Source organism: Hetaerina americana, unplaced genomic scaffold, assembly GCF_022747635.1.
Source record: "Hetaerina americana unplaced genomic scaffold, ioHetAmer1.1.p SCAF_147, whole genome shotgun sequence".
Taxonomy (NCBI): Eukaryota; Metazoa; Arthropoda; class Insecta; order Odonata; family Calopterygidae; genus Hetaerina; species Hetaerina americana.
The window spans coordinates 286,515-299,784 of record NW_027286592.1 but is presented as its reverse complement, the minus strand read 5'-3'; the positions used below and the strand labels follow the sequence as shown (position 1 = coordinate 299,784).

Below are 13,270 nucleotides of genomic sequence, written 5' to 3'. Positions count from 1 at the left end.
CTTTCACAGATAAGAGCGAAGGAATTTAACTTGCGTCAACAATTATTGAAAGGCTTATGCAAGATATCTTTCTTGCCTTTGACTGTTGTGCTGATTCATTTTTCTCTCTGCTAATTTAACTGTGACCAAGTTGCAATACAACCTCCAGGTGTAATAGTGTAATGATAACTCCTCATTGCCCTCAGTCGTGAGTAAAAGTATTCCGAGACTTTTGACCGCGAGTGCTTCTCTTGTCTCTATTGCCATTCTTCAGCTGAAGAAATGTTTCTTCCATTCGATAACAAATATCCTCTGCAACTACAACTTTTGTAAGTGAACATTAATTAGCGGAGAAGACTAAATTTGTTGAGTATCGAAAGGTTATATTTGTATTTTTCTCAAATATAGTAAATATATTTGTTAATTTTTTTATGTATAGTAAATGACATTATTTTTCATACTTTTTTGCGTCAACTATTAATAAAATGTATGATATAATAAACAAATAACAAATGTATCATTTAAATATCTACAACTATTTTATATATTGTTATATATCAAAATTAATTGACTATTGTTAAAGTCAAATGAACAGCAACAGGTTGTACAATTGTGATTAAAGTACAAAGTAATGTATGCTGCACTGATAGTTTTAATATTAAATTATTTACATGACATGTAGTACTACAATTTGTAATATCCTATTTCTTTTGTAATTAAATTAGCCGGAGTGACTATGTATTTATTTTCTGGTGTGATAATATTATATTTTTTATACGAAATGAAATAAATATGAATTGGTTGGGTAGTTATTGTGTGCATTTAAATTTTTCCGTCAAAGGAGGAATCGTAAAGAGATGGGAGGAATGTCTCCGAGTGTACTCTGTGGACAAGTGGAAATATTATATGTATATTATATTTCAAGATATTAATTTAATTATTATTCCCTCGGTCCAGGGATGCCATTTATTAAGTTGAATAATAATTTAGGTTTGTTCATATTTTTTATAATATTATTCAACAAGTAGTCATTTTAATCAGAATCGATTCTACACACAACTCATGGTATGGTATATTGTCTACTTTATTCTTCACATATTTTTACGAAAGGATGAAATTATCATTTTAATAAGAACAAACAATCATCGTATGAAGCGAAAGAGCAGAATGTATTCCCCTCGGAAAGCCAAACTAATCGCGCTGCCAGGCAAAACAGAATCGCCTGAAAAGAATAAATATTTATCAAGAACCACATATATATATATTCAACATATTATATAATGGTTGAAATATGGAATTCTTGCTTTGACAGTGTCCAGTAACGGAAATATTTTTTCGCATGTGACCCGCTCATAGACCATAAACATAGAATGTCACCTTTATTTGAATCAATTGTAGACTTTTGAGAGCCGACTAATTTTAACAAAGTTAGCATGTCTCCTTCACGAAACGATAATTAAGCAAACAATAAATATAAACATACAAGTTCCAAAGCAATACTTTCTCATAGTCCGCGCCACGTATCGCAAATAACACCCAGGTGCGAATATCGATGCTCACATTTACCAAACAGTGATGGTGGAATCTATGGCGTACGGAACGACGCAACAAGACGGCATTCTTTGTGCAAATTTTGCGGAAAACTCTGTATTTTAAAGACGTGACACTTCCTTCGTCCTATAGAAAACGTCTGAAAGAGTTGACCGAGGAATTGTCTCATTAGGTAATGCAAAACAAATTCTACCTTTTACTCCAGACACTAAATATTTTTATCTTTGACGCTGTTGAAGGAAATTTGTTCTCTCAAAACGTTGACGCTGCCAAAATTGGCAATATGCTGTAGAATATTCCTCGGAATAATTTAAATGGAATATTATTAATCCTGTTTATATTTTAAGAAAGCTCTGCAGTTTCATTTCAAATGAGTTTCATTTAACACTACCATGCCTTCTTTCAATGTCATTAAAAGTATGGTGATGAGTAATGGTGTGTTTCCCCATTGGTTACACAAATGTTCTGTACCAAAAGAGAGCTATGCACTCACTTGTTAATAATTTACCACCTCGCGATTCCTACAAACCTTTATTTATGAGGTATGGAACCATGAATGTATTAGTTTATTTATCTCTAAGCGTCTAAATCATGAGGATATTAATCTAGAAACTCACCAATGAAGATCACACGTCCGTAAATACACCACGAGGGTCAAAGCGAATCTATAATTTCAAAATTATTAAGGTTATTGTGGATATTACAAATATTTCCGTTGTAATTATATTGTGCATTAAGAATACCTATCTCGGCATGCTCTGGTAGTATTAGTTATCGCATGTTTGTATAGTTTATGGTTCTATCATTTTCTCAAAACGAATAAAGTATTAAGTAATAATGAAAGTAAGAAAATCTGATGACACATGCCGATGTAGACTAATAATGATTTCTCTCCTTTTACATATGCAAATGGCAACTAGGCGAAGTGATAGTGATTGTCACTCTACTGAACATCAGACCACCCAGCTTATAAGTCGTGGTTCGTGATAGCGGTGCGATACGAGAGACCTTGAATAATAACCGGCAAAAGCTGACTCGGTTCGCGACTGTTAATTGGGAAGCGGCACATATATTTATATCTTGTATCCGTCCATTCCCAGTGCTTTGGTTTTAGGTAAGTTCCCAAATTTGATCGGTGAGTTGTGAAAACCCGAATTATTTGAGTGGTTCCTTTGAAGTTGGAAATACGTGTGAAGGAAGATGAATCATATAAGTTACTACAGCGAGTATGCAATTAGATCAAGGATGAGTCCACGCCAAGCCATTGGTCATGAACTGACGACTTATGAGCGTAGTACGGAGTACGGCGTGGTTAAAATTCATTATCGTATCGAAATAAAAGACACAATGAAAGCATTCGCCGCACTCCTCATCGTTCCAGGTGCCTTCTACTATCTTGATCATTTATTAAATGACGGGAAGTTCTGTACTAGCGAAAAAACGCACTATTTTGATGCTAGTAGTGGCGAAGAGATATCTATTGATGAAGCTGATGAAATGTGGAGTAGAAATAGTGAGGCTGAGAACATGAGTAGTCAAGGTTATTGGTTGATGTTAGAAGGGAAATATGAAGAAGCCTATAGGAAATTCAATCAAGCCTGTATATCGTGCACCAGTGGATATATCAAAATGTCAGAATTTATTACTGGAAAACATAATGCCCGAATCAGATGGGCTGAAGACCTGAACGAGCAAGGGAATGAACTTCTGAAACAAAATAAGTATTTGGAGGCCGCCGAGAAATACAGAGAGGCATATGAAACGCACTAGTTTTTCAATGTGCACTGGTGATAGGAAAGATTTGGAAAAACGTTATCTCTTCAATGAAGGAAATTGTTACAGGATGCAAGGTAATTATTCAAGGGCAGTTGAACTATTTGAGAAGGCATTAGCAATTGACAGCAATTATGGCCATGCCAAGAATAATCTAGCAGAGACGTTGAATTCTTTGGGAGACATCTTTTTAACCTTTAGTGATTATGGAGGAGCGATGATAAAATTCAATGAAGCCTTTGAACAATGCACCGCCAGCTACAAAAATAAGGAGATATTTTCACAGAATGCTGAGAAATGCCAATGCGAACTAGATGCAAACGGTTTGGAAAGAGAAGGGGATGAGGATTACAGCGAAGGCAAATATGAGAGTGCCATGAGGAAATATCAAGAAGCCTTTTGTAAATCTGGAGTTGAATTTCACAGGAAAGGATATGAGGCCAGCTTGAACAAAGCACAGAATGAGTTGGACGCGTTGGATTTGGAACAGTTTCAGGCGGCTCTTGCAAAGTCCCAAGTGATCAAAATGAAGAACAAATACGGCAGCAGACTAAGCGAGGCAAAGAGTGAGGTATAAGCGATGAGAATGATGTCTTTGTGAGACGAGCTGTTTGCTAAATGGCAGTACGAGGCAGCTCTTGAGAAATATGAGGCCGCATGCAAAATTTCTCAGATTTTAAAAGAGAAGAGCTTGCATGCAATGAACAAGGAGAAAGCAGATACTATTATAAACATCTTATCTGTAGTTGGGGATCTTTGGAAAGCCGGTTGGGATATCGAGAATGATGTGGAGGAAAACGACAGATCGGAAGAGGCCAAGGAAACCTTTGGGAGAGTCTTGTGCAAAGTCAGGGAGGGTTTAAGAATATGTCCCGATGATCCAAGTCTAAAACGATACGAAAGACTTGTGCTGTGGAAAGAGGAAGGCAATGAGCTTTTCAATAAAGGCTTGGAGTATCAAGAGAGAGGGCTGGAATTGATGAGTGATGCAAAAGAGCTTAGAGGGAAACAAAATTTTGAATTAGCCAACGAAAAATTTGAGTGCGCTAAGGTCGAATTCTTCAAGGCGATGGAGAAGTTTCAAATCGGAATTGAAACCGATGCTAGATTTAAGGATTGCTTGGAGTTTGTTGAGGAGCAAATTAAGAAGGTCGATAACTCAATAAAGGTTATCGAACAGGAAGTGCTCAATCTGAAATTCATTGATCTGAAGATGAGTTTCAGTGAAAGGAGGGACAGAGACGATGAATTTCCTGAACTTGGTGGAGTTGGGAAACATGTCACGTATCATGCACTCATATAATTAATTTCATATTGTTTCAAATGAATATCAGCTAATTAATAAATGAAAAAATAGACAAACCTGAGTTGTTATAATAATATATATGGGAAGTTGATTCATTGAATAAGTCGCATCCCTGGACAGAGGCTGTAATGATAAAAGTAAATTCCTGAATGTGATATGTATATAACATATCCACTTGTCCACCCAGTTCGGTCTAACACACTCCTCGCATCTCTTAACGAGTCCTCTATGGACTGCAGCAGAGAAGTCTTTGGTTTGACTTGGCCTCTATGGCCATCCAAATGTTTTAATAGCGGCCTAGACGCATTAGAATCGCTGGGAGTCAATTTGGGACCAAGTACGTAGGGTTTTGTACAGACAGTTCCCAATCGAATGATAGTGACGGCTGTTCCTCCTGTGTAAAGTTACGTACACTGCACTTCTTGTGTGCATTAATTCAAAACACTGTCATGCAATGCAATATTCCAATGGAGCCTCTAATGTAAAGAAAAAGATAAGCTGTGCTCTGCTGTGATAATGTCTTGACATTTGATACAAACATGGTGTGAAGTAATCTGACTTTAGTGACCTATCAATGGATTAATCTCTTATCTGATGAAGAGTACTAATATTGTTTGCATAGAGTTATCAGAGAAGGATAAATTGGCATTATTTAAATAATTATGACATGTTGTAAACTGTTAATTAACAGAGCAATGCTCTCAAGAGATTCAATTGACATCCGATGCTTGAGAATAAAGATCGGGCGAAAGTGGATGTTATATTTTTTTAGGACTGACTTAAAAGGAAAGAAATGGGCCCTTGGTCTCATTTTTAATTGTAAATCCAAGTGGAGGAAGTGTTTATTTGTGTGTAATGTAGAATGGACGTATGTTAGAAGGGACGGGAAAGGTATTTTGATAGTTTTGTAATTCTCTTACATATTAGGGAAATTAAGTATTTCAAATTAAAATGCATAGAATGTTTACTTACTGTTGATAAGTAGTTCAGACTAATTAACAAATAGATGGACTATTTTCTAATATATTCTAAATAAGGACCTTCCTCCGTTACATAATATTGATTGCAGAATTGTTCAGCAGATTCAATTCATATTTTCTGAAACATATGATGCCTTAATCGCATTTTGATAATAATATAAATGGAACGTTGCTAAAGAAGGAGGGGTTTTATATAAATAAGAACTATTGCTGTTTGCCAAGAGTGAAATGATGGGTTTAATTCAAGGCTTTGCTCTTTCCTGAGTGACTTTGTTCGTTGGCTCACGATTGGAGGGCAAAGAATTGGTTTTATTCATGACCACGGTAGACTATTGATTATAATCAATCATTCCTATAAATAAAAAGGTGTAGGATAAAGTTTGGGTACATTTTGATATCATTTAATCAATAGAAAGTAAACAAATGATTCTGATTCTATATATAGAATAGTTTTATAAAGTTTGTACCATGTTATTAATATATCAAAGTTACCTGTACTGAATTAAAAAACATATATTCGATTGAAAACAAGTTAATTGAGTGCCTTGCCCTTAATGTAATTGCAGAGCTCAGTGTTTTATTGTTCGTTGGTATGTAATTGTGCCCAATGTATTCCTATTTCCTTTGTGAATTATAGTTTTTACTTTGTACAACATTCCCCCATGTATTCAGTAATTCAGAATCATTGTGTCACTGTTCTTCCAATCAGATACCAACATGTGTTTAGGTATTTGCTGTGTCTGTGATGCATTTCAGATGGCCCATTGCATTTCACATGTGAGCTCAGCTGTTCTTGAATGCCCTGCAAAGTGAGAATAGCATTAGTCTTACAACGTCACTTGAATGGAGAATAAAATATATATATCTTTCCAAAAATTGCTTCCATTTACACTTTTGGTGGCCATGGCCGCTGGATGATTGATTTCATTCGTGCAATTAAGTCTACAAGGACCCAAAGTGTGAATGTTTGGAGGAAATGTATTCCAGATAACCTTTTCTCTTTACTTTATAGACTATGGCCATGGATATACGAGGGTCATCCGGAAAGTAGTACCCGTTCGTGCCGCATGAAGTGCTGACGACGCGAGTAGCCGCTGGACGAGGTCAGATAGCTTCAGTAGCTTGTCTGCCTTTTCTGAGCCAAGTTGCGTGACGCTAGCATTGCCTGTGTTGTTTCTGTGATTGTTTACAATGTTTAAAAAAATTGAGAACGCCACCAGTTGTGAAGTGAGGGCAGTGATTAAATTCCTCAATGCAAGAAACGTTCGCCCACGTGATATTCATCGCCAATTAAAGGAGGTGTATGGAGACAATGTAATGGACGAGTCGTCTGTTCGGCGGTGGTGTCGCAACTTCAACATGGGGAGGGGGTACACAAACGACGATAAGCGTTCGGGGAGACCGTCTGTCATTACAGACCAACTGGTGAGCTCAGTTGACGAATTCGTGAGGAACGATCGGCGCGTCACAATTGATGACATCTGTGAGCATTTTCCCAATGTTTCTCGAACAATTGTTCATGAAATTGTTAAACACCATCTGCATTATGAAAAAATTGGTGCAAGATGGGTCCCTCGCAAGCTTACAGATGAGCACAAAACCAAGGGTATGGCTCGTACTTAAAGTATGGTGACGGAAAGACATTCTTTGTGTCTATTGAGTCTTCTTGAAAGATTTATATTTTTAATAAAATTCAGTTAGCGTTGTATTCCAAAATATGTTTAATTTAAACCAAATGAATGAAATGCAATCTGTCTTTTGGTCCAAATTGAGACAAATTGTGCGAGTTGTAAGTGTAAACATTGCAATGATTCCAAAGCGTAGAAATCCTATCGCTTGCTAAAGATGGGCCAATTATTCCGATGACCCCAATCAATGCAAATGATTTCTACGCTTTGATTTCATTGCATTGTAATCCATAATTGCGGAAGACTCTGTCGAAAGTTACTCTCACCACAACCTCCGCTGTTTTTTTTAACTTGTAATTTTAAGGCATTAGTCCAATGCATTCTGTGCTGACCTAAGGCCTAACACATAATACACAGTGTGTCCTTACGGCCAACTGCACACTTGTATTTGAGAGACTCTTTGTTTGTATTTAATATTATTATATTATTTATAATATTGTGATGAAACGGTATATGAATTAACATATGTGAAATTTCAAATTGCAATGTTGATGTTCAGGTTTGTATGTTTATATTTATTGTTGTTGTACATGTTTTTAGATATATGTTGGGACACTAAACGTGAATTTAATGTAAGTGGAAATTACTTGATAGAAACTGTACACTCCAGGTCATACGCTTACAAGGTGATTCATTTTGTGAATAATCACTGATATTGTTCTCCCAGGATGTAAAATTTATATTAATAATATACACCTCGAAATATTTTTGTGTAATAACCCTTGGTATATACTTTTTTAGGAACTAAAATGTTTGAAATGCTTTGGTTTTCTTTGAAATGTATTCTGTCGTGGTCACAAAATCAAGATTTATCACACGGAATGTTTTAAGGCAATTAATATTGTTCATAGTGTTTGTGAAGTACCAAAAAGCATCATTGAACTGTGGTATATTGCAAGTGTAATGTAATAATATCTGTGATTCAATGCATGTCTGAGCAATCAGTGTCTTCCTCAAGTGAAGACTGGGGAACTCAATGAGTGAACTGTATTTATGATTGGAATTGGGTCGAGGAATGAAGAGAGGGTGAGGGAATGGAGGCAAAGACGCTTTGATGGAATCGGTTGGAAGGAGAGAGTGGAGATGCCCTTGGAAATCATCATTAGGAGATCTAATGTATCTTCCAGTTCCCAATTTCCTTTCAACCTTGACCAAGTGAGGTCAAGGTACAAAGGAAAGGTTTTCTAGAATAAATACTCCTCCACTTAATGCTTCCTGTGACTGCAATGCCCTGGACTTCTCCGAAATCAGTGCGACCTCTGGGTCAATCTCCAGAGAAGACTCTTGGTGAACAGTTGACAATGTGCCAGTGTTGTTCCTGTGAGTGTTAGTACCATTCCATCAGCCGGCACCAACAATTTCCCATGCAATAAAGGGCCCTTAGTGTCACTCTGTGGACAGTTCACGTTTGGAACCTCCTGTGATTGATAGCCCTGTCAATATCCCTCTACCAATTACCATTTCATGGTTGCATCTATCCCCTTGGCAGTGCATGGAGTGATATCTGTGAGTGAATGTGTCAACTCCAACCCACCGAAGTGATCATCCTCCATCTGCTCCAAAGGAGGAATCTATCTGTGAGCAGTATTCTTCTTGACAAGAAGTGTGGAATGGTTGATAATCCCTACTCTGCATGACTCTTAGTGACCTCTGCCAGAATGACAGATTGTCTTAAAAGCCAAGAACGACTGCTCATCCCTGTAAACTTCATCACTTTCTGTGTTTAAAAAGGGACATGATTGGCAAAGGTTTCCACTCAAACGTCAGATTTCCAAAAGAAGCAATTTGGATGTAAGCGACAATCTTGAATGAGTGTAGAGACATGGCGGTCCAGCTCTCAGACATAAATGCTTTAATTCCTGCAAGTACCAAAACTTCATACCACCTTCACGGATGACTAATTCATTTTAATAGTACATCCAGTCTGGTGTGAAAGATACAGTATCTCTTCAGGATCTTCCACTGTTCAATGTCCAAGTCCCGAAGTCCCTGAGGTATCAATTAGGCGAGGGGAAGAGAGGACTCTGCTTATAGTCTCCCCCTCCCTTGATCCTATCTACGTCTACGTCCAGACGTCCACTTCTTGCCCATGGTGCACTCTGTCTGAATGTATTCACTTCCTGGAGACATGCCTGGAGGAATGAGCACACCGCAACGCAAGAGACAAGGAGCACCCTCTCTCGTCCCGAGAAGGACACTCAGCCAGCACTCAGCGTGAACCTGGACGACCATTCCGTTCCTGCTTCCCTCCCTGGGCTCTCTCGCTATGGCTCCAACTAGATCTACATGTCACCTTCCTGGGCCTCCTGGAGTACACCAGGCTGGAATGGGACAGGTCCAGTCATCAGTGCCAGTATCTCATTGACGGAGCAAAGGGGCAGCAACCTACTCTGCTTGATCTTCCAGGAACGGAAAGAGTAAGTGACCCTCCTCATCTGGTCTTCATTACGTCTCTCCGGACTCTGTCAAGGGGAGCCTCCCTCAGGGTTGCCCCTGCACACTGTCCATCGTCTGCATATGTGTCTTCATTAATAATCACATACTCCATTCCAGATGAACCACACCTGGCACCAAGGCCAACGCCATTGGCCCCCAATCGATAGGGCGGATCCTCATGAAGAGAACATCACAGATTTGACATCTGGTAGTCACCGGATCTCACCCACGATGACCTTGCTTGTTCTCTGGGCGTCATAAACGCAACAGACACCTCTATCGTGGAATGAAGACCATTCCTGCTTATGCAGAGCATGCAATTAAATTAATATTAAATTACTTACATGACATGTATCACTATAATTTGTAATATCCAATTTCTTTTGTAATTAAATTAGCCGGAGTGACTATGTATTTATTTTCTGGTGTGATAACATTATATTTTTTACGAGAAGAAATAAATATAAATTGGTTGGGTAGTTATTGTGTGCATTTGAATTTTTCCATCTATGGAGGAATCATAAATAGATGGGATGAGTGTCTCCGAGGGTACTCGGTGGACAAGTGGAAATGTTATATGTATATCATATTTCAGGATATTAATTTAATTTCTATTGCCTCTGTCCAGGGATGCCACTTATTCAATTGAATAATAATTTATGTTTGTTTACACTTTTTATAATATTATTCAACAAATAATAATTTGAATCAGAATCGATTCTACCAATACACATAACTCATGGTATGGTATATTGTCTACTTCATTCTTCACATATTTTTAGGAAAGAATTAGAAAAATTATCATATTTTAATAAGAACAAACATTCATCATAAGAAGTGAAAGAGCAGAATGCATTCCCATTGGAAAGCCAAACCAATCGCGCTGCCAGGCTAATTAAACAACTAAAAAGAACAAATATTGATCAAGGACCATTAATATATGTAAATTCAACATGTAATATGATGGTTGAAATATGGAATTCTTGCTTTGACGGAGTTCAGTAATAGAAATATTTTTTCGCATGTGACCCACTCATAGACCTTCACTTTTATTTGAATCAATTGCAGACTTTTGAGAGCCGACTATTTTTAACAAAGTTAGCATGTCACCTTGACGAAACGATAATTAAGCAAACAATAAATATAATCATACAAGTTCCGAAGCAATACTTTCTCATACTCCGCGCCACGTATCACAAAATAACACCCAGGTGCGAATATCGATGCTCACTTTTTGTAAACAGTAATGGTGGAATATTTGGCGTACGGAACGACGCAATAAGACACAGTTCTCTGTGCACATTTTGCGGAAAATCCTGCGGAATACTCTGTATTTTAAGGAAGAGACATTTCCTCCGTCCTAAAGAAAACGTCTGACGGGGTTGACCGAGGAATTCTCTCATATTGTCTCATTAGGTAATGCAAAACAAATTCTACCTTTTACTCCAGACACTAAATATTTTTATCTTTGACGCTGTTGAAGGAAATTTGTTCTCTCAAAACGTTGACGCTGCCAAAATTGGCAATATGCTGTAGAATCTTCCTCGGAATAATTTAAATGGAATATTATTAATCCTGTTTATATTTTAAGAAAGCTCTGCAGTTTCATTTCAAATGAGTTTCATTTAACACTACCATGCCTTCTTTCAATGTCATTAAAAGTATGGTGATGAGTAATGGTGTGTTTCCCCATTGGTTACACAAATGTTCTGTACCAAAAGAGAGCTATTCACTCACTTGTTAATAATTTACCACCTCGCGATTCCTACAAACCTTTATTTATGAGGTATGGAACCATGAATGTATTAGTTTATTTATCTCCAAGCGTCTAATTCATGAGGATATTAATCTAGAAACTCACCAATGAAGATCACACGTCCGTAAATACACCACGAGGGTCAAAGCGAATCTATAGTTTCAAAATTATTAAGGTTATTGTGGATATTACAAATATTTCCGTTGTAATTATATTGTGCATTAAGAATACCTATCTCGGCATGCTCTGGTAGTATTAGTTATCGCATGTTTGTATAGTTTATGGTTCTATCATTTTCTCAAAACGAATAAAGTATTAAGTAATAATGAAAGTAAGAAAATCTGATGACACATGCCGATGTAGACTAATAATGATTTCTCTCCTTTTACATATGCAAATGGCAACTAGGCGAAGTGATAGTGATTGTCACTCTACTGAACATCAGACCACCCAGCTTATAAGTCGTGGTTCGTGATAGCGGTGCGATACGAGAGACCTTGAATAATAACCGGCAAAAGCTGACTCGGTTCGCGACTGTTAATTGGGAAGCGGCACATATATTTATATCTTGTATCCGTCCATTCCCAGTGCTTTGGTTTTAGGTAAGTTCCCAAATTTGATCGGTGAGTTGTGAAAACCCGAATTATTTGAGTGGTTCCTTTGAAGTTGGAAATACGTGTGAAGGAAGATGAATCATATAAGTTACTACAGCGAGTATGCAATTAGATCAAGGATGAGTCCACGCCAAGCCATTGGTCATGAACTGACGACTTATGAGCGTAGTACGGAGTACGGCGTGGTTAAAATTCATTATCGTATCGAAATAAAAGACACAATGAAAGCATTCGCCGCACTCCTCATCGTTCCAGGTTTCTTTTACTTGGTAGATAAGGCATTATTTGACGGTGACATCTGTACTACCAAAAAAACGCACTATTTTGATGCTAGTAGTGGCCGAGAGATATCTATTTATGAAGCTAATGAAATAGGCAGTAGAAATGGTGAGGCCGAGAACATGAGTAGACAAGGTTATCGGTTGATGTTCGAAGGGAGATATGAAGAAGCCTATACGAAATTCAATCAAGCCAGCATATCGTGCACCAGTGGATATATCAAAATGTCAGAATTTATTACTGGAAAACATAATGCCCGAATCAGATGGGCTGAAGACCTGAACGAGCAAGGGAATAAACTACTGGAACAAAAGAAATATTCGGAGGCTGCCGAGAAATACAGAGAGGCATACGAAACATGCACTAGTTATTCAATGTGCACTGGTGATAGGAAAGATTTAGAAAAACATTATCTCTCCAATGAAGGAAATTCTTACAGGATGCAAGGTAATTATTCAAGGGCGGTTGAACTATTTGAGAAGGCATTAGCAATTGACAGCAATTATGACCATGCCAAGAATAATCTAGCAGAGACGTTGAATTCTTTGGGAGACATCTTTTTAACCTTTAGTGATTATGGAGGAGCGATAATAAAATTCAATGAAGCCTTTGAAAAATGCACCGCCAGCTACGTAAATAAGGAGATATTTTCACAGAATGCTCAGAAATGCCAATGCGAACTAGATGCATATCGTTTGGAAAGAAAAGGGAATAAGAATTACAAAAAAGGCAAATTTGAGAGTGCCAAGAGAAAATATCAAGAAGCCTTTTGTAAATCTGGAGATGAATTTCTCAGGAAAGGATATGAGGCCAGCATTAACAAAGCCCAGGATGAGTTGGACGCTCAAAGAGCGCATTTGGCTGGCATGGAATTATTCAGGAAAGGAGAGTATGGTATGGCTTTGGAA

The 13,270-nt window shown here is 37.6% G+C and overlaps 1 long non-coding RNA gene across 1 annotated transcript; it reads left to right on the top strand.

Annotated features, from left to right (window-relative positions):
- The first annotated feature begins 1,565 nt into the window (after nt 1-1,565).
- LOC139686671 (uncharacterized) lies at nt 1,566-6,714 on the top strand. Its single transcript, XR_011700525.1, has 3 exons — nt 1,566-1,702; nt 2,451-2,644; nt 6,602-6,714. It is a non-coding gene; the product is annotated as an uncharacterized lncRNA (long non-coding RNA).
- The last annotated feature ends 6,556 nt before the right edge of the window (nt 6,715-13,270 follow it).